Consider the following 22,125-nt stretch of genomic DNA (forward strand, 5'->3'; position numbering starts at 1 on the left):
CGTGAGCTCCCGGTGGGCACAGGGAGGCCCCAGCTTCGTTCTGGTAACACAGCCCCCCCGGCCCAGCCTCCCGGGATGAGGGGTCCACGGGGTGCGTGCGCGGCTGGGGACTCTCGTGCCAGGGAGTAGGGGGCTGTCACCTCCGATGGCGTCTGTGCTGAGTCCGTGTCCAGGGACCCCTGGGGGCAGGGAAACCTCTAGAAGCCAAGAGTCACGTGGGCCAGGGGGACAGTCTGCTCCAGGCTGGGCTCTGGCGGCCGCCCGGGCTTGTGGGTGCGTCTCCGCGCCGTCTGCCTTCGGGCCGTGGCGCTGTCCCCCTGCGCGTGTCCGGACCCCCCTTTGATAGGGGCATCCGTCGGTGGGGCTAAGGTCTCAGCCTCTGCGGCCCCGTTCCCCAGCAAGGCCCCACGCCAGGGCACCGGGGCGACCGGATTTCCGTACGTACCAGGGCTCTCAACCCAAGCCCTAACCGTCCACCCCCAGCCTCCGAAATTCTCATCCTTCCCCGGTGCAGAACGCCGGGCCCAGCCGCTCCCGCAGTCGCCCCGCGCTGCCGCCCCACATGGAAAGCTGCCCCTCAGGAGCACCTGAATCAGGGAGAGGCGAGACGCGGGGTGACTGACCCGCGCACGGAGGCCCCGCACGCTGCGTGCCCCCAGGCGGCCGGGCCAGCCGCAGGTGCCCAGGCCCGTCCCTGCAGGGGGGCCTGAGGCAGGGGTCCGGGTCCAGCAGGGCCCCCGGCAGAGGACGAGCCTCCGGAGGATGCGGCGTGGCTCCGTGCTCTGTCTCTGGAGCCCGAGCGGCTCAGGCCCCACTACGCGGCGGCCGCACCCCAGGACCCAGGCCCCCCGCGCCCCTGCCAGCAGCCCCCGCACCCCGGCCTCTGCGTCCGCAGCTCTGCCCTCAGTGCCAGCCCTCCTCCGCCTCCTCCGGACAGGCCCGTTGGCGTCAAGTTCTGCTACACCCGGTCGGCGTCCCGCACCGTTCATGCACAAGTCGCCGTCCGGACCGACCACGCGCCGCCCCAGGTTCCTCAGACGCTTGATGGGACCACACGCGTGGTGCCCGGCGGCAGGAGCGGCCAGAGCCCGGCCCCGCGGCCAGCGGGCCGTAAGTGTCCCGTCCGGCCTCCTGGTGCCGCCTCCTCCCACACTCCTGGGGCAGCGGCCGGCGTCTGGCTGCCCTGTGGGGTCGCTCCGCCACGTGCCCCGGCCGCTCCTGCAAAGCCCAGCAGCGCGCCCCGAGCGTGGACACGAGGTCCGCCCAGCTCTGCCCGCCTCAGTCCTCCCCAGACTCCCCTCTCGCCCCCATGTGCGGCCTGCGGGACCCCTCGGCGTTTCCTGGCCAGCCGAGTGCCTGCCCCCCGGGGCTCCGAGGCCGCCTGCACGTCTCCAGCCGTCAGCCACAGCACAGGCCACTCCTGCTCCCACGTCGGCTTTCGTGTCCCGCGGGCGCCCAACAGCAGGCATCTGTGGCGTCCGCTCTGGGGGCCGCGACCCCCGGCTCGCAGTGTGGGGGTAGGTTCCCGCTGGGGCAGGGCAGGGTCCTGGCCGCCGCCGGTCGTGGGCGGCCCCGGCCTTCCTGGCTTCCGCGTCCCCAGCTCTCTGCCCGCGGCCCGTGTGCTGCGTGTCCCCTCTCGTGAGGACGGGCACATTGCGTCGGAGGCCTCTCTCCAGCAGCAGCACTTCACAGAGTCGTTGACTCGCCCACTAGGACTTTCTCTCCAAACACGGCCACGGTCGGACAAGGGGGTCAAGCCAACCACGCCTGGCATCTCCCCCCAGTGCATGCGGGGGTCCTGGCACGGCGCAGGGCGTGCCGGGGACGCCGTATGGGCAGTGGGGGCTCCGGGACGTGCATGGGACAGTCGTGCCGGGGAACCCCCGGAAAAGGCAGGGGCAGGCCAGCTGGGTGCTTGAGAGGACAGACAGATGGGCCTCACCCCAGGGCGCCTGCGGAGTGGGCGCAGGCAATGGCCCAGGCGGCCGGCTGGAGCACGGGTATGTCCCGTCGTGCGGTGGCAGCATGGTGCCTGGGGGCTCGGCAGAGAGCAGGGACCACAGACTGGCGAGGGAGCCTTCAGGGACACAGGCAGGGACCCCACCCTTGTTTGGCCGCCCTTGGCCAGCCGGGTCCCCAGGGAGAGGACCAGGGCACTGGAACTGGCCCACCAGGAAGCCCCGCCCAGGGACCTGCCACCCTTGGGCCCAGAGCACTTCAGAGCGAACTACCCCCCACCCCAGGACATGACCAAGGGCCTCCCATGAGGGCAAAAGTCTCCTGGGCCTGGACTCTAAGCCACAGAGCTCCAGGGGCAGTCACAGGGAGGGCAGTGTCTGAGCCCACCCTGCTGGCCAGGGAGCCAGAGCCCAGTTCCAAGGCCTCTCTGCAGGCAGAGGGGACCCAGGACAGCTGCAGGAAGGCCCAGGGCCAGCCCTCGGAGTCCCGGGGGGGACCCACAGCCGGGCCCCTCAGCAGGGCAGCACGGGCTCCGCAGCGGGGGGAGCGCCCCTTGCTGCATTTGCTGGACAAGAGGGCCACGGCTGCCACCGGCCGCACCCTGCCCCTCCCCCACCACGCTGCACCCCCGCGGCCCCAGCCTCACACGCCCTGTCTGTCTTCCAGACACCGAAACGCTGCATCTGCTCCCCTTGGTCTCAGAGTGTAAAGTTCCGAAGCAAGGCGACTCCATAGGCCTGGCCTGCTTGGCACAAGGACCCTCCGTGGAGTCCGTGCAGGTCGTCTCTAGCTCGGGGCAGCAGACGACCACCGTGATCACGCAGGGGGCCCGAGAGTACTCGCAGCTGTCCTTCCTGTCGGTCTCCTGGAAGCCGGACCCGCACTTCTGCAGAGCCGTAGTTGCCGGCCGCCGGCAGCAGAAGCCCATCCCGTGGCCAGGTGGGTGGCCCCAGACCCCCAAGGTCGTCCTCCGGGGCGCCCCGCGCCTTCCAGCCCGAGGACGATGCAGGCAGCTGTGCCCAGCACGCCCGTGGCCAGTCGCCCCACCCTCCTGCCATCCCCGTCCCCAGGCCCCCACCGGGCAGCCCCCGACCCGGACACACACCGTCTGACCCTCCCCCGCCACCGCCCTCTGACTTCAGAGTCCTGGGAAAGGAAGACTGACCCACCGGCTCACGGGCCGTCTCCACCGGAGACCTCCACACCCAGCGCCCCAGGTGAGGAGCCCTCCTGCCTTCCTGTCCCTCAGTCGGACGCCTTCGGCAGCCCTCCGCGACTTCTCTGGGGGCGGTGTCTGCAGAGAACCGGCCACACCACGCACTGGGGCCCAGCAGGCGCCCCCTCAGGCCCCTTGTGGACAGGAGACCCCCGCACACCTGCAGTGAGCACAGCGGACGGGGTGGGGCCTCCGGCCAGCACCGGGACTCAGCGGGCCCAGGGCAGGGCTCGGACGGGAGCCTGTCCCAGAGCCTCACGTGAGGACACACGGCCGACATGCCCGGCAGGGTGGACTTGGCCCCGTGGCCCTGACAGAGCTGTAGCCACCTGAGGCTCAGGACCCCTGACCACGGACCCAGGGGTCCCGCAGCCAGAGCCCCTCTCCGAGAGCTGCCCCCAACCCAGGGGCCTCTCCAAGGGCCACACGGGGCCAGAGCCGCCCTGCCTGCTTCTCGGCAGAGGTCCAGCACTCGCTCCTCGAAGCAGGGCAGCAAGCCATGCTCTCAGAGAAGCCCTGGGGATGCTGGGGCAGAGGCTGTGGTCTGCCGTGGCCCCTCCGTGGCCCCTCCACAGCCCCCCGCGCCCCTGACAACCCCATCTTCCTCCACCACCCACGCCCGGCTCAGCACAGCCCGGTCAGACCCAGAGGGGACCGCCCTCCAGGCAAGGATCCAAATACCCCCGGCCTGGGGCAGGGGTCCCCGCCAGTCCCTGTCCATGCAGGGCGCATCCACTGGCTGGCCAGGATTCAGGCCCAGGCAGAGCTCCGGGGAGAGGCCTCCAGGGGCGTATGGCGTCCCAGGGGCAGACTGGGGTGTGTGGCCCCACGAGCCCAGCCCTCCCAACAGGCCAGCACCATCCCCCCGGGAGGGCCGCACGGCCCACAGCCCTGAGCCTATTTCCCGCAACCCGAGCAGCTCTGGCAGGATGGGGGTGGGGAGGACGGAGAGAGACCCCGTAACGGCTAACCTAAGTATTCACGGCTGACCCTCTGCAGAGCACGCTTGCAGGTCCCCCGTGTGTCCCAAACCCAAGGCCCAATAACTTCCGGCCGTCCTCACCCTAACTGTAGGCGTCACTGTGGCATGACCACTCAGGAGCGCCGACGAGGGGCCAGGGCAGGTCTCTGGACCCCAGAGAGCAGGAAGGCTGGGGGGCCCCGGGAGGCCACAGCCCCAGTGAGTCCCTGGTCTCACCCCCCCTTCCCTCCTAGTGTCCTCCACCCGCCACACCCGGGCACAAGCCGCGGAGTCAGGAAGCCCAGTGGACGCTACGCTCAGAGGCCAGTTCCTTGGGGCACAGAGTGGGGGGAGGCGGGGAAGAGTGGACTGGGGGACCCGGGGGCATCCTAGCCGGGCAGCGGGAGGCCAGGAAGCCACAAAGGGGAGGTCTGCCCTGGGGAGCGAAGCAGACGTGGGCCGGGCACTGCCCACAGCACCACTCCCAGGCAGGGTCTGCGTGCCCCCCACTGACCAGGGTCCCCCAGTGACCACTGACGGGGTCCCCCCCCACTGGCCACCGACAGGGTCCCCCATTGACCGCTGACCTGGGTCCCCCGCTGACCCCTGACCTGAGTCCCCTGCTGACCCCTGACCTGGGTCCCCCGCTGACCGCTGACCTGGGTCCCCCGCTGACCGCTGACCGGGGTCCCCCGCTGACCGCTGACCGGGGTCCCCTCACTGACCAAGGTCGCTCTCCTCTGGCAGACTGCCGGAACCACACTCACCCTCCCAGCCTCTACCTGCTGCAGCCTCCCCTGCGGGGCCCGTGGCTCCAGGGAGAGGCCACCTTCACCTGCCTGGCGGTGGGGGATGACCTGCAGGAGGCCCGCATGTCCTGGGCAGTGGCCGGGGCGCCCCCCAGCGGGGCGGTGGAGGAGGAACTGCGGGAGGAGCACACCAACGGCTCCCAGAGCCTGAGCAGCCGGCTGGCCTTGCCCGTGTCCCTGTGGGCCTCGGGGACCAGCATTGCCTGCAGGCTGAGCCTGCCCAACAGGCCGGCCCAGGTGGCGTCTGTGGCACCGGGACAGCACGGTGAGGCCGGCTCCAGGGTCCAGGAGACGGGGAGGCTGGGGCCCCGCACGCGCAGCCCCCGCCCAGCACAGTGGCTCCCCCTCCTTCCACACGGAGACACCGAGGGGGTGGGGACCGGCCCTCCGCGGGCCCCCCAGCTTCGCCCAGGCCTCGGGTGGCCCCAGCATGATCGGACTTCTCCCCGCAGCGGCCGCCGCGCCCAGCAGCCTCACTGTCCGCGTCCTGACCGTGCGCCAAGCCGCCTCCTGGCTCCTGTGTGAGGTGTCGGGCTTCTCGCCCCCGGACATCCTCCTCACCTGGCTCAAGGGCCGCACGGAGGTGGACCCTGCTGCCTTTGCCACCGCACGCCCCATGGCCCAGCCTGGGAACAACACGTTCTGGACCTGGAGTGTCCTGCGCGTCCTCGCAGCCCAGAGCCCAGGGCCGGCCACCTACACGTGTGTGGTGAGGCATGACGCCTCCCGGAAGCTGTTCAGCAGCAGCCAGAGCCTGGACGCTAGTGAGTCACCCCCGGGCCTGATGGCTCCTGTCCAAGCCTCCTCCCAGCCCGGGCGCGGTGGGGAGGGACAGCCCTCCCGGAGCCCAGCGGGTCGGGTCCTGGGGCTGCAGCCAAGGCCCTGGGCCACCCACCCGATGGCTCCACGCCGGCCTGCTCGGCATCTTGGACACCTGTTCTGTCTACACGCCATGCGCTGGACTCGGAGGGCTGTAAGGTGGCTGTCACCCTGCCAGGCCCCAAAGAGCAACCATTTCCCAGCAAGATGTGCCACACAGCTGGGTGCAGATCAGGCAGCACCTCGGGAAACAGACAGACCCAGAAGTGGGTGCTGGCCTCGGTGCCCGGGGACATCTGACCGGCGCAGCCCCACGACGGGCCCCGACTGCAGGCCCCCTACAGGGCAGAGGGGACGAAGGCCCACCACGGTGGGGGCTCATGGGGAAGGTTTAGGGCTTACTCCCCCCTCTGAGGCCCTTGTCAGACCTCCTGTGGCCCCATCCAGTGCAGCAAAGCCCTGGTAGGACAGCGCCGGACACCGCAGGCCACACAGGCAGCAGGACACCGCCCTCCTTCTGCTCATGGAGAGGCAGTCTGGCCGCCCTTGGGACCTGGGTGGGGGGAGGTACCCAGTGGAGGCCCACGGCAGCCATGTGAGGGGCATGTGGGACCGCTGTGCCAGGCTCCACGGGCTCAGACACCCTGCCAACGGCCCAACCCCGGCAGCAGGCCCCCTTCCAACACAGTAGCACTGACCCCACGGCTCCAACAGCCCGGCTTGGCCCTGGAGGCAGCCTGGTGGGCAGCAGCCCGTAGGGAGCCCCAGGGAGGGGGCAGCTCTTTAACCCCCAGCGTACCTGGACTGCTCCAGTAGGCTTCCCCTAAAGTCCCGGGGCCAGGCCTTCCCTGCCCGCCCAAGGCTGGGACTCCTGGTCCTCCACCCGTCTTCCCGGCACCACCCCCTTCTCTCTGGATGCCACCTGCCCTGGGCCGCTGCCGCTTCCTGACGGCGCACGGGAGAAGAATGAGGCACAAACCAGTCAGCTGCAAGAGAGAGGGAGCCGGGGGCGACCGGAGAAGAGACGGTCGCCCCGAACAACTCCTCAGCCCCACTTTTATTAGCTAGAGACCCGCAGGCCAGACCTCAGTCACCCGCCTGCGGACGAACGAGAGGGAGGGCGGAACGCGTCCGGTCGCGCAGGACAGTCGTAGCTGCGCCGCACATCCGACGGCATCGGCCCACGGCCACAGGTGCTCTCCAGGGAAGGGGGGCACCGGGAAAACGGAGCAGGCGGCGTCTGCCCCGAGCAGCCCGGCGTCCCCCGCTGCTGGCCTTCCGGACACCAGTCACCCTCTCCCCCAGAGGCCCGTTGAGGACGTGTGTTTTTTGAGGCTACGTCTAAACGTGCTGGGTAGCTAGTGGCATTTCCCGTGCTTACATGTCAGGAAATGCCTCGTTCTGAGGGACAGCTGCAGGCCGCCTGCCGCGGCTCACGGCCCCCTTCCTCTCCGAGTGCCGCCGGCCGGGGCCCGCAGAGCAGCCTCCTGGCCCTGCGCATCCTCCCTCCCGTGGGCCCCTGAGGCCCAGGCCCACCGTCCTCCTGTTCCCGTCTCCTACAAGCAGGAGGTGGGTTTTGCCCAGAGGCGCAGACCCAGCCTCTCGAGGTCAGGTCACAGGAGAGGCTGGACCCGGCCCCGTGTGGACTCCGTTAAGGCTGGAGACTGCGGTGCCACCCCGTGCAGAGCCCCGGCTGCCGGCTCCAGCTGTGTGGGCGCGCACACCGGGGACCTGAGCACATGCAGACCCCAGCACGCGGAGAGGCCAGGCCTGCCCAGCGGGCACCGCGCAGCTCCGACGAGGCAGCCTGGCCCTGCGGCCCCTGCACCGGACGTGGCTCTACGCCTGCGGTGGCAGGACCCCTCCCAGCGTCCGCGTCTCTGAGTACATGTGGAGCAGGGCAGGGGTGCAACAGGGCCGTGTGAGCGAGCAGGGGTGGCCGAGCCCCTCCAGGGCCCAGCACTGCCCTCACCCTGTGCCCACAGCTGTGCGTCTGGTGCCCACGCACAGATTCGGAGCCTCCAGAGGCCACGCGTGCCACATCTTCTGGCAGGGGCAGAGCCTCCTGCCAGGGTCACACAGTCTGGAGACAGGACGCCCCGCAGAGGGTACAGGGAGCCTGGCCCCCTGGCCCCCAAGCCCCCAGGCCCCCAGGACCGACTGGGGAGAAAGCCCTCCTCTGGGAGGGCCCAGCCCTCAGCACCCCACTACAGGCTGAGCCATGCAGGTGGGGCCGCGCCGGGGGCAGCTGGGGTCCCGTGAGTATCTCCAGGACCCCTCCTCCAGCCAGGCGGGGGCGGCTGGTTCTGGCAACCCGGACCCCTTGGAAGGAGCCCGTCCTCCGTGGCTCCGCAGGGTCCCAGCCCCTCCTCCTGCAGCTGGGGCTTTGCTCCTTCTGGGGTTGCTGCTTGCTGTCCTCACCGGACCCCCAGGCTCCCCCCATCCTCCACCCACAGGCTGTCCTCTGCCTCAGCCCAGCACGGGTCCCCTGTTCCCAAACAGGGTGGTGCTTGCGGGACAGGCCTGACACACTGGCGGCCGTACAGCTGGGGGACATTTGGGCTCCTCAGGGTTGCTGTGAAGTTACACATGCCCCCTCCTCGTGTGAGGGCTGCGTGCGGCCCGGTCCAGACGGAGGCAGGGGTCCCCCAGCCGACACCGGAGCCCTTCTGCTTCTTCAGCACCACCCCGGGCCTCCCCCTGCTAATCGCGGTGCCCTCCCTGAGGGCGTCTTGCCGCAAGCCTTCCCCACAGCCCAGCCTTGCTCCACAGCAAAGGGGTTTCTGAGGCTCCAGTTAGGACGTAGGAGAAAAGGAAGGACAGTCTGGCCTGCAGGAACTAGCAGAGACACCACAGACACCCTATAAACCATGCGCAGCTAAAGCCACGAGAGGGCTGGGGACGCACAGAGGGCCAGGTCACCTGACTCCAGGGAAGAGGACATTGTCCGCCACCTTAGCCCACCCTGGGCAGGGGCTCAGAGCGGCACCAGCCCCACCCTGGGACATGGGGGACAGAGCCGCGGGCATCCAGGCAGTCCTGGAGGGCTCCCTGTCGCTCTGAGGGCCCTGCCCAGCCCCGGGTCGCCGCCAGCCCTGCCCGTGTGTCTACACCCGCTATGTGCCATGCACCTGCCGCACACACTTGTCCTGCGGACTGTTACATCAGGGTGTTTGGGTGCGGTCTGTGCGTGGCTCGGTGCTGGGCCCCTCGGGCTCTGGGAGCCCCTGGTGCGGGCAGGGAGAAGGTTCACAGGTGCACGTCAGGAGAGGCCACGTCAGGAGGGGCCACGTCAGGAGGGGCCACGTCAGGAGGGGCCACGTCAGGAGGGCGCCACGTCAGGAGGGCACCACGTCAGGAGGGGGCGTCCCTAAGCAGCGGCCCGTCCCGCGGCTCCCCCTGCGTGGGGGACTGAACCTCCTCACCGGTGCCCTCGCTCCCCAGGTCTGGCCACGACGCCCCCACCGCCCCAGAGCCACAACGAGAGCAGGGGGGACACCACGGACCTGGGGGACACCACGGACCTGGGGGACGCCACGGACCTGGAGGACACGGGCGGGCTGTGGCCCACGTTTGCCGCCCTCTTCCTGCTCACTCTGCTCTACAGCGGCTTTGTCACCTTCATCAAGGTGAGGCGGACGGCACGCCTGTGTGCAGGGCTGGGGACAGGCTGGGCCGGCCCAGGGAGCCCGCGGGGAGCAGGAGGCGTGTGCGGCAGTCATGGGCCACAGACCCCTATGGTGGAACAGATACTGGGCGCCTGCTCACGTCGGACTCAGCTGGGCAGGACTCGGGGGCCTGGGCCCTGTCCTCTGGGGACCCTCCCGTCAGACCCGCCCCCTTCCTGACCCCGGGCTCTCACTGCAGGTGAAGTGACGCTCAGCCTCCATGCTGTCGCCAAGGGCAAAGGGGCCCAGCCCGGACTCCAGCCCCACCTCCGCCCACGCCCCGCGCACCGCTGTCCACCCCTGTCCAGAGCTCAGCGGCCAGGCCCAGAGAGGAGGGCGTCGCAGCCCGCACACCCCCGAGCCAGCAGACCTCACCGCAGCCCCTTGCCTTCACACTGGCCGGCCGGCCCCATAAACAACCTTGCTCGTTCCGTGCCTCCTGTTTCCCCGTCTCTGTCGTCAGCATCTGCCCCGGTCAGAGGCCCCAGAAGGCTGCGGGCAAGCGTCCAAGGGTTCACAGCGGGCCTGGGGTGCGGCACCGGCAGTGCAGGCCGTGGGAGGCGCCCCTGTGGGAAAACGCTGGTGAGGCCCCTCTGCCCCGAAGGGAACGGGAGGTGCTGCTCCCTGCATGCGCACGGGGCGCCCCTGCGTACGTGTGTGCACAGCACAGCCCACACCCAAGCACAAGTGCGCAGACACAAGCCGGGCACGTGTGCCCTCTGCCCCTGCTGACACGAGTGCACACACATGAGCGCAAACACGTGCACATGCGCAGGACACGGCCGGTCTGCGGACTCTTGTGCTCACGTGTGCACACGGACACGGGCCCGCACAGGCTCCACGCGCCACGAGAGGACAGCCGGGCTGGCAGTCGGGACGGCCCCCACACAGAGCTCTTCCTGTGTGCCCCACAGCCGCAGGGACGACCCCGACCTTCCTGTCTCCGTCCGGCCGGCACCGCGGGCAGGAGCCCACGCCCACGTGGAGTGTGGTGAGCGGTGAACGCCGCCGTGCCAAGGGGACGTAGAGAAGACCCTGGCACGGCTCAGCACACGGTCAGCGGTGGCCGTCCCACTGTCCCCCGGGGTCCCCGGCTGCAGGAGACGGAGGGGGCACAGCGGGCAGGTGAGAGCGGCAGACGACTCCTGCGTCTCCTGCCCTCCCCACCCACTGGCCAGGGGCAAGGGTGCAGGGGGGCCTGCCAAGCCCAGCCCCCACCCCCGCCGGTCCACAGCGACACTCCTGCTGCCTCTACCCCCCTCCTCCGAGCTCACGGCTCCAGGTCACACCCCGTCCCTCGGCGCGGACTTCGACTCCACATGTCGCCACGGGAGCTCAGCCCACACCTGACACCCAAAATGCCACAGCCGGACGTCAGGCTGAGATCAGCTGACTCAGCCCCCAAAACCTGCACGCGTTACCCCTACAGACTGCACGTGACCTCCAGGGCAAAGACGCTTGCAGAGGCATGTGGGTCAGCGTTCAAGGTCCTGGCGGAACAGGGCCAGTGTTGTCACAGAGCCCATGGGAGAAGGTGGGGCGACCCCAGAGCAAGGCAGCTCCTGTGGCTGTGCAGTGGAGGCAGGGCCACGAGCCCGAGCTGCTGCTCCTGAAGCCCGAAAGCCTGACGGGCTGTGTCCCAGAGCCTCTGGAGGGGCTGCACCTGCCCATGCCTGACCTTGACCCCTGCCGGCCCAGGGCCCCCCCTTCCAGGGGCTCAGGCCGCACGCTGAGCACAGACTCCTCCCTCCCCTACACGCCTCCCGCTATCCCAGCCCTGGGCGTACTCCCAGGACACCGCGTCTCCGGCACCAGCCGGCCCACCGCCCTGGTGTCCGCAGCGCCCGCCCGCGGTCGCGTCCTGTGCGGCCGCCCTGCCCGCCTTGGCCTCCGCAGCCTCTCAGGCCTTGGCCTCCCCCACGATTCGCCAGAAATCGGCACACGGGGCCCCTGGCGGCGACGCGCCCTGCCCTCTGCCAGCCCTGCCGGGCTCTCCTCTCCGCAGCCCCCGGCCCGCACGCCCTGCGCGTCCCTTTCCGCCGTGCGCTTGGTTTCCTCCTTCTGCTCCCCGAGAAGGTCCACGCCGAGAGCACAGTGTTTCCTGCTGCCCCCCACGACCCCCAGCACACAAGCACAGCCCGGCGCACAGTAGGTGCTCGGCAAGCGGCTGCTGAGGGAAGGGACGCCGCCGCCGCACACGAGCACCCTGGCTCCCCGTGTCCGCCCCCGGGCGGGGCCGATTTACGGATCTTCCCAGGCCTACCCGCCCCCACGCTGCCCTCTCTGTAAGCGAGCTCCCGCCGCATGGACCCCGGAAGTCACCCAGCGTCACCACCACCGTCCTCCTGCACGCCGCACGCCGCACGCCCCGCCGCCCAGAGCTCCCCACTCGAGCCGCGCCCCTACAGCCCTCGGCCGGGTCCTGAGGACACAGCTCTGTCCCAAAGCCTCGGGAACACATCAAGGTTCCCTTTACACCAGAAAAGAGGTAGGGGCTCCTGCACCCCAACCCAGCCTGCCGGCCCGGCCCAGCCACCCAAGCCTGCCCAGGACAACCCTCCTTGCGCCCCTGGCTCTGCCCGCCTCCCAGCCTGGCCTCGAGGCCCCAGGCACACACCCCACGTCCACAGTAGCAGAAAGTATGCACGAACGGTCCTGCCGGCCTCAGAGGAGGGCGGCACTTGGGCCTTCAGACCCGAGCCTCCAGCCCAGCCTCGCCCGGATAAGCCCCTGTGGGACCACGGCTGTTCCCAGGGACGGCCTTGGCTTTTCCCAGGCCCTTGGGTGGACACCGTGAAGCCCCATCCGCAGGCCCCAGGAGAACAGGAGGGGAGGGGCCGCCCCCAAGCCCCTGACCCTCGTCTCGCCCTGAGCATGCCGGGCAGCTGGTTGGGCCAGAGGCTCAGTGTTTGAGCATCTTTCTGTCCAGGAAACATGCTTACAGAGTGCCCTGAGCTCTGTTTCCCTAAAGCACGCCTGAGCCCCAGCCCCTCCGGCCGGTGCGGCGGGCTCCTGCAGCGGAAGAACCCAGGGGCGGCCTTCTACCGCGGCTTCCCCTTTTGTCCTAAATAAGCAACAACGGACCAGGGCCCAACTACAGAAATCTGTCTGCTGGAGGCGGGTGACCGCCTCCGTGGGGCCCGGCCCGGGGGGGTTCCCTCCAAGCAACCAATGTGCTCGCGACCTTCCCCAGCACGGCGGCCCCCGCGCTAAGGCAGCCCGGCGACCTGCAGGCGGAGGGCCGTTTCCCAGCACGCTCTGCAGCTCCCCCGAGCCACCGCAACCGTGTCCGCCTGGACGCGTCCGCCCTGGGCAGGAACATCTGTTTCCAGCTGTGTGGTAAACAGGACACAGTCACCGCCCACACTAAATCAAGGTGTGACAAGCCGGGTCCCCGTGTGGAGTTCACAAGCCACCTGGGTGGGGCCCTACCCATCCCCCCCTCCTGCTGTCTGAGGGGAAAGTTTGAGCCAGTCCTGTCCCCCCACCACCACCGCCGGGCTTGTGGATGCAGGCTTCCCAGCACCTGGGCAGAAACCAGGCTTCTGTTCTCCAGCCAAGGCCCCGACACCATTCCCAACCCACGGCCAGGCCCAGGTTTGCTGCGGTCCCCCTGGAAGTCGGATGGTGGCAGCCGGGCTCCATCAGTACAAGGAGACAGGACCCTGCTCCCACCGTCGGACAAAAGCCAACTCGGGACCAGCACTACTGACCGATACAAACCAACGGCCAGACCAGAGGGGCTGCGGGGAGGCATTTGCGTTCTCAGAAAGACAGCAGAGCCAGAAACTTTAAAAAATAAGATCGGCAGATTTGCCTACGGACCAAAGAGTAAACATCTATCGGGAGAGAGTCTCCACGAACAAGGAAAAAGGAGGGAGGCCAGTGGCCAAAGCGCCGGACGTCAGGAAGAGTGCTGGTCAGAGCTCTCCGGAGAATGAACAGGCGCACCAGACAGACGGAGGGGGAGAGGCGGGTGAGGGGTCGGCCGGCGACCGAGAGGCAGACAGGCAGACGGTGTGTGCCACAGGCAAGCTTCAGTCCTGCTTTAAAGTCACAGAAACATATGGGGCTTATTTTAAGGAACTGGATCCGTGACGGTGGAGGCTTGGTGAGCCCAGAATCCGTAAAACAGACCCGCAGCCCGGAGACCCAGAATGGGCGCTGCAGGTCAGGTCAGAAGGCGTCTGAAGGCAGAGCCCCGCCTCCTCTGCGGACCTTAGCCTTTTTCCTCTCCAAGCTCTCAGCTGATTCGACAAGGCCCACCCTCACGTGGAGGCCGTCTGCTCTCCTTGACGCCTCCTGACTGAGGGGCCAATCGCATTTTTAAAATACCTTCACTCTCTGGGCCCGTGTTTGGCGGAACATCTGAGTACTTCGGCCTGGTCAAGTGAACCATGAAGCTAACCCTCACCGGGTCAGTGAAGGACCAAGGGACACTGCAGAGAGCGGGAGAAACTGGACCTTCAAGGGGAAGTTTTCAGTGGGAAGGGGAAGGGAGAAATCATTCCCAGTGGCCTGTGAACACAAATGACCAAGAAAACACACGACATTGCTGAAAGTCGCCGATAATCAAAGAAAAGCAGCTCCAAACCACCAGCTGCTTCTTGCCAGCCCACCACGCGCCACATGGCCGTCCGGTGGACACACAGACAGGTGTCCGCACTGTGGCACCACCGTCCCGATGAGGGACGGACAGCACAGGTGAAACGAGCAAATGCCCCATAAGAGACAAGGATGCCGGCCACGGACGCCGATGCCCGCTGCTACTCGGCTGATGACCAGGAACCTTCCCGAGGGGGTGGCGGAGCTGCGGGGTCAGCGTGGGCCTGGGGGCGCCACATTGCAGGCAGAAGGTCCTGGGGCAGACCTGAACCCAGTGCCTCACTCCGAGGGGACAGGAAGCCCCCAGAGGGGTTTCGGTCGTCACCACCGCAGAAGTCTGACCTGGGGGCAGGGCAGTGGTCTGGGGGCAGAGGCAGCGGAAAGTAGGGCTCAGATCAAGCACTTCCTGGGGGTGGGAGGGAGACCAGACAAGTTTGCTCAGAGGCAGAACTGCGCCCAGAGGGCCTCCCGACCCGCAGCTTGGAGGGAATTGCCAGTTTCTGAGATCAGGGAATGAAGAGCTCCCATCCACGGACGGCACGTTGAGCAGCTAATTGGACACCCAGGAAGGACGCTGGCTTGGGGCTCCCACAGCAAAACCCAGGAGGACAGTGTTCAGGAAGAGGGCAGAGATGGGGACTCGGATCTGGAACCGTAGGCACAGGCCAGCCTTTATCTGCATGGGACGGCGGGGACGAGCAAGGATGAAACGTGTGGAGAAGAGAAGACCTTGGCGGCAGGCCGCGCGCGCCAAGGCTGGGAGCAGGAGTCAGAGAGGGAGGGGTTCCAGCTGCGACCAGTGCTGTGGACGGGTCCTGTCGTGGGGCTGAGGACAACCCCTGCATCAGGCACAGCAGAGGTCACGCTGCCCTCCCTGGAGCAGCATCAGTGGCAACGTGGGGTCCGGGCCTGAGCAGAGCGGGCACGAGACCTGAGAGCGGAACCACGGTACGGGCCGGCAGGCTTCACGGGGTCCGGACCCAGAAGTCCAGGGTCATTGCTCAAGCACACCGGGAACTTGTAGAAACCTCCATCTGCTGGGCCCTGGGTCACAACTCCGTAAACTTCGAAATGTTTGGGCCCATCGCACAGCAAGCTCCCTGCCAACACCATGAGGGAATGGGAGTCCAAGACAAACGTAACGGACCAGCCCACGTCTCGCATCACGTCCGAAGAGGAATCTGCGGCCCTATGTGTCTGGAAAAGAGACAACACCGAGTTAACACTGAGCCCGAGTTTGCCGGAGCGAGAGAGCAAACACAAAGCAAGAAAGGAGATAATCATTGTATAGACAAAAACCTCAGTAAAAGGTAAGAAAAGAAGGACCAAGAGGCATAGCAGGTCCAAAATTGTTTCTTTTTCTTTTTTTTTTTTTAAGATTTTATTTATTTATTTGGCAGACAGAGATCACAAGTAGGCAGAGAGGCAGGCCGAGAGAGGGGGAAGCAGGTTCCCCGCTGAGCAGAGAGCCCGATGCGGGGCTCGATCCCAGGACCCTGAGATCATGACCTGAGCCGAAGGCAGAGGCTTAACCCACTGAGCCACCCAGGCGCCCCCAAAATTGTTTCTTAAAAAGGACTGACCTCGGAGGGGACGGGCCGGGGAAAGGAGGAGGGGGCGCGGTGTGCATGAGGTCGAGGGGAGTCACGCTGACCAAGAGACAGAAGAAGGGACGCATGAGCGTACCCCACCGATCCGGAGACGGCACGGAAGCCCCAGAGCAGGGCGCTACCACACTGGAGTCAAGAAGAGAAAAGGTCCAGGGGACCAGCTTTACTGAGCGAGCTGACACGTGGAGGAAGGTGAGTGTGTCCCGAGGGGACACTTGCACCGGCTTCCAGGCAGGGTGACACAGGCAGTCGACGCCGCAGCAGGAGCGACGGAAGCACGAGAAGGCAGCGTCATCTTAAAGCGCCCAGGGGCAGAACTTGGCCACCAGAGAGACTGGCCCCTCCTACAGCCGTGTGGCCGCCTCACGCAGCCCTGGAGGCCCGAAGTCTGGTGTCACGGTGTGGGAGGGCTGCGCTCCCCCCGCGCCTCGAGGGGAACCCCCTGCCCCTTCCAGCCTCAGGGGGCTGCACACAACAGCATCCCTCGGCCTTGGATGTGTCACACCGATCTCTGCCTCACATAGCGTGTGGCCCATGTCGCTGTGCCTACATGTCCCTCTTCTTAAAGGGCGGTAGTCCTACTGGATGGAGGACCCACCGATTCATATACAGTCTCATCGTAACTTGATTACGTCTTCAAGAAGCCCATGTCCAAATAGGGTCGCAGTTACAGGCTGTGGCTGGGCATGAATTTGGGGGGGACACTATTGAACCTGGATCCTTTCCTTTCCTGAGCACTTTACCCCGAATCTGCTGGGTGCGCAGGTCGGGGCAGCAGGGGTGGGGACATGCACAGTCAGAGCTCAGAGCCCCACCCAGACTGAGAAGTGAGGTCTGAAGCAGGGTCTGGAGGTTCCGAGGGCACAACCGGGACCTCCACACTGGAGATGACAGGAAGGTATCCGGGTGAGCAGGGACAAGAGGCTGGCACAGCCAGGGGCTGACCAGGTGAGTGAACACGCCCAGAAGAGTGGAGGATAGGAGGGACCCACATTCCCCGAGAGGGAAAGAACTGGATGGGTCCTGTGCCGGGTGGCAGGTTGGGTGCATCAGTTTGAATCCATGGTTTCTAGTATATTGAGACAAATACACATGCATGTAATCCATTAAATAATTAAATAATGGCCAAAAGCCTTCCAGACCTGATGAAGTACATGAATCCCCACACACAGGAAGCTTACGAGCTCCAATATAAATAGGCTGGACACTCTACTTGCGTGTCAGTGGTGTGCAGAGAATATTTCTATGTATAATGTGGTTTTTGTGTTTTGTGCTTTTTTCCATTTATTTATTTGAGAGAGCTTTAGGGTGGGAAGAGAGAGAAGCAGACACCCCAGTGAGCAGAGAGCCCAACACAGAACTTGATCCCAGGCTCCCGAGACCATGACCTGAGCTGAAAGCAGATGCCTAACCAACTGAGCCCCCCCAAGCACCCCTTATGTTCTGTTTTTTTAATATAAAATATGAAGCTGGTTAAGCTTGGTGATATTCACCCAAGGAAAGCTGATCTCAAGTAAAACAGACTTTAAGGCAAAAAGCATTAGGGGCCACGAAGAGGGATGACCCAGCTCTCCAAGTGCACACACCTGGACCACATTCTCCAAATACAGAGCAAGAAATGGATCAACCCGCAGGAAGATGACAGACTCGCAGTTGTCATGGAAGGTGTCACCACCTGCGTCTGTAGGCACAGAGTGGGCAGATAAGTATCAGTAAAGATGCACTCCATGGTCGTACTCCACCAAGAATTCGACCCACTGGTGGTGCACAGGCATTGGGAAGAGCCACTGCAGCAACCCACACACCCTGAGCCCTACAGCACATGCACATCCATTCATTGTTCCATGCTATGGCCATAAAAGAATTCCCAACACATTCCCAAAGATGAAGTGCACTTAGTTATGTGGTGACAATGGCAGGATTATACCTGGACAGTGTCATTTCTTTCAGGCATGGCGGCACATCTGTGGAATGGGGTCTGCACCTGGTGCAGAGGCCCACACCTCCCCTTCTTTATGACCCCAGACCCTGATTCATTTGTGTTCATCCCAGGTCTTGGGGTCCCACTCTTTCACTCTAGATCCTTTCTTTCATGGGAGGCACATCTGGGACTTTGAATTCAGCTTTTGCTACAATCCTTGCCACTCTTTGATTGGGTGCTAGGCCCCATTCTCAGTAATACTTGTCCTCTGGCTGCAGGATATGGGGCCTCTTAAAATACTGTTATGAAAGGGTAGAGAACCCAGATATAGACCCACAACTTTACAGTCAAATAATCTTTGACAAATCAGGAAAAAAAAATACAGTGGAAAAAAGACAGTCTCTTCAATATATGGTGCTGGGAAAATTGGACAGCTATGTGCAGAAAAATAAAACTCGACCATTGTCTTACACTGTACACGAACATAAACTCGAAATGGAGAAAAGACATCAATGTGAGGCAGAAATCTATCAAAAGCCTAGAGGAGAACATAGGCAGTAACCATTTCAACATCGGCCACAGAAACTTCTTTCAAGATATGTCTCTAAAGGCAAAGGAAACAAAAGTGGAAATGAACTTTTGGGACTTCATCAAGATAAAAAGCTTCTGCACAGCAAAGGAAATAGTCAACAAAACAAAGAGGCAAACACAGAATGGGAGAAGATATTTGTGAATGACAGTACAGACAAAGGGCTGATATCCAAGATCTATTAAAAAAAAAAAAAAAAAAAAACCTCCTGAAACTCAGTACTCAAAAACAGATAATCACATCAAAAAATGGGCAGAAGATATGAACAGACACTTCTCCAATGAAGACATATGAGTGGCTATCAGACACATGAAAAAATGTTCATCATCACTAGCCATCAGGGAAATTCAAATTAAAACCTCACTGAGATACCACCTTACACCAGTTAGAATGGCCAAAATTAGCAAGACAGGAAACAACATGTGTTGGAGAGGATGTGGAGAAAGGGGAACCCTCTTCCACTGTTGGTGGGAATGCAAGTTGGTGCAGCCTCTTTGGAGAACAGTGTGGATATTCTTTAAGAAATTAAAACTAGAGCTTCCCTATGACCCTGCCATTGCACTCCTGGGTATTTACCCCAAAGATACAGATGTCGTGAAAAGAAGGGCCATCTGTACCCCAATGTTTATAGCAACAGTGGCCACAGTCGCCAAACTGTGGAAAGAACCCAGATGCCCTTCAATGGACGAATGGATAAGGAAGATGTGGTCCATATACACTATGGAGTATGATGCCTCCATCAGAAAGGACGAACACCCAACTTTTGTAGCAACATGGACAGGACTCGAAGATATTATGCTGAGTGAAATAAGTCAAGCAGAGAGAGTCAATTATCATATGGTTTCACTTATTTGTGGAGCAAAAGGAATAGCATGGAGGACATGGGGAGATGGAAAGGAGAAGGGAGTGGAGGGAAATTGGAAGGGGAGGTGAACCATGAGAGACTATGGACTCTGAAAAACAATCTGAGGGTTTTGAAGGGGTGGGAGGTGGGTGGTCGGGGTACCAGGTGGTGGGTATTATAGAGGGCATGGATTGCATGGAGCACTGGGTGTGGTGCAAAAATAATGAATACTGTTATGCTGAAAATAAAAAATAAAATTTAAAAAAAAACCACATTGAGATACCACCTTACACCAGTTAGAATGGCCAAAATTAGCAAGACAGGAAACAACGTGTGTGGGAGAGGCTGTGGAGAAAGGGGAACCCTCTTCCACTGTTGGTAGGAATGCAAGCTGGTTCAGGCACTTTGGAAAAGAGTATGGAGGTTCCTTAAGAAATTAAAAATAGAGCTTCCCTATGACCCTGCAATTGCACTACTGCATATTTACCCCAAAGATACAGATGTCGTGAAAAGAAGGGCCATCTGTACCCCAATGTTCATAGCAGTAATGGCCACAGTTGCCAAACTGTGGAAAGAACCCAGATGCCCTTCAACGGACGAATGGATAAGGAAGATGTGGTCCATATACACTATGGAGTATTATGCCTCCATCAGAAAGGATGAATACCCAACTTTTGTAGCAACATGGACGGGACTGGAGGAGATTATGCTGAGTGAAATGAGTTCAGCAGAGAGAGTCAATTATCATATGGTTTCACTTATTTGTGGAGCATAACAAATAACATGGAGGACATGGGGAGATGGAGAGGAGAAGGGAGTTGAGGGAAACTGGAGGGGGAGAAGAACCATGAGAGACTGTGGACTCAGAAACAAACTGAGGTTTGGAGCAGACAGGGTGGGTGGTTGGGTGAGCCTGGAGGTGGGTATTATGGAGGGCATGTATCCATGGAGCACTGGGTGTGGTGCATAAACAATGAACCTTGGAACACTGAAAAAAATAAAATAAAATTTTTAAAAAAGAAAGAAAACCAAAGCTGGGGGCATCATGTTGCCTGAGTTCAAGCTGTATTACAAAGTTGTGACATGAAGGTATCATGGCACTGGCACAAAAACAGACACATAGATCAATGGAACAGAATAGAGAACACAGAAATGGACCTCCAACTCTATGGTCAACTAATCTTCATCAAATCAGGAAAAATATCCAATGGAAAAACACAGTTTCTTCAATAAATGATGTTGGTCAAAATTGGGCAGCCCCATGCAGAAGAATGAAAATGCACCATTCTCTAACACTATAAAAAAAAAGACAAAGTCTAAATGGATGAATGATCTAAATGTGAGACTGGAATCCATCAAAATCCTAGAGAAAAACACAGGCAGTAAATCCTTCAACATCGGTCACAGCAACTTCTTGCTAGATGTGTTTCCAAAGATGTTCCATCCAAAGAGAAACAAAAGTGAGGGTGAGCACCTGGGCCTTCAGCAAAATAAAAAACTTCCGCACAACAAAGGAAACAGTCAACAAAACTAAAAGGCAACCTGTGGAATGAGAGCAGATATTTGTAAATGGTCTTACAGATAAAGGCCTAGTATCCAAGATCTACAAAGAACTTATCAAAGTAAACACCCAAGAAACAACGAATCCAGTCGAGAAATGGGCAGAAGACATGAACATACACTTCTCCAATGAAGACATACAAATGGCTAACAGACACATGAAAAACGTTCAACATCATTAGCCATGAGGGAGATTCAAATCAAAACCACACTGAGATACCACCTTACACCAGTTAGAGTAGCCAGAATTAGCAAGACAGGAAACAATGTGTGTGGGAGAGGCTGTGGAGAAAGGGGAACCCTCTTACACTGTTGGTAGGAATGTAAGCTGGTTCAGGCACTTTGGAAAAGAGTATGGAGGTTCCTCAAAACATTAAAAATAGAGCTACCCTACGACCCAGCAATTGCAGTACTGGTATTTACCCCAAAGATACAAATGTGGCAAAAAGACGTGGCACCTGCACCCCAATGCTCATAGCAGCAATGTCCACAATAGCCAAACTGTGGAAGGAGCTGAGATGCCCTTCAACAGATGAATGCATAAAAAGATGTGGTCCGTATATACAATGGAATATTACTTAGCTATCAGAAAAAGTGAATACTCAGCATTTGCATCAACATGGTTGGAACTACAGGGGATCATGCTGAGTGAAATAAGTCAAGCAGGGAAAGCCAATTACCATACAGTTTCACTTATTTGTGCAACATAAGGAATAGCATGAAGGACATTAGGAGAAGGAAGGGGAAAATGAAGGGGGGTCAGAGTGGAGATGAACCATGGACTCTGGGAAACAATCTGAGAGCTTCAGAGGATTCAGGGTGAGGGGATGGGTTCACCCTGTGATGGGTATTAAGGAAGACACGTGTTGTAATGAGTCCTGGGAATTATACAAATATAGTTACTCATGGAAGATTACATCAAAAACTAATGAAGTACTGTATGAGACTAAGATAACATAACAAATAAATATTTTTTAAATGAACATACAGCATGGTGACTGTAGTTGATAATACAGTGCTGTGTATTTGAAAGTTGGTGACAGAGTAGATTGTAAAAATTCTCATCCCAAGAAAAAAGTATTTAACAATGTGAGGTAATGCATGTGAACTACATGTGTGGTGTACATCTTGTAATATATACATATATAAATCATTGTGTTGTACACCTGAATCCAATACAATGTTAAAGGTCAGTTATATCTCAATAAAACTTGGGGTGGAAATAGAAGTTATCAAACTAAACACCCAAGAAACAAAGAATACAGTTAAGGAATGTGCAGAACGTATGAACAGACAATTCTCTGAAGAAGACATACAAATGGCTAACAGACACATGAAAAATATTCAATATCATTAGCCATCAGGGAGATTCAAATCAAAACCACATTGAGATACCACCTTACAACACTTAGAATGACCAAAATTAACAAGACAGGAAACAACAGATGTTGGTGAGGACATGGAGAAAGGGGAACCCTTTTATACTGTTTTAGTATATGTACTGCTGAAGTGAGCACCCTCTTACACTGTTGGTGGGAATATAAACTGGTGCAGCCACTCTGGA

At 61.1% G+C, this 22,125-nt stretch overlaps 1 long non-coding RNA gene and 1 gene segment (V, D, J or C); both read left to right on the forward strand.

Annotated features, from left to right (window-relative positions):
- Nucleotides 1-22,125, forward strand: part of LOC309858064 (Ig gamma chain C region-like) — a 64,883-nt gene that overhangs the window by 13,508 nt on the left and 29,250 nt on the right.
- On the forward strand, nucleotides 11,714-18,361 carry LOC309858068. The gene is made up of 2 exons (XR_014308032.1): nucleotides 11,714-15,347; nucleotides 16,947-18,361. It is a non-coding gene; the product is annotated as an uncharacterized lncRNA (long non-coding RNA).

This window comes from Mustela nivalis (genome assembly GCF_964662115.1).
Source record: "Mustela nivalis genome assembly, contig: HAP1_SCAFFOLD_1825, whole genome shotgun sequence".
Taxonomy (NCBI): domain Eukaryota; kingdom Metazoa; phylum Chordata; class Mammalia; order Carnivora; family Mustelidae; genus Mustela; species Mustela nivalis.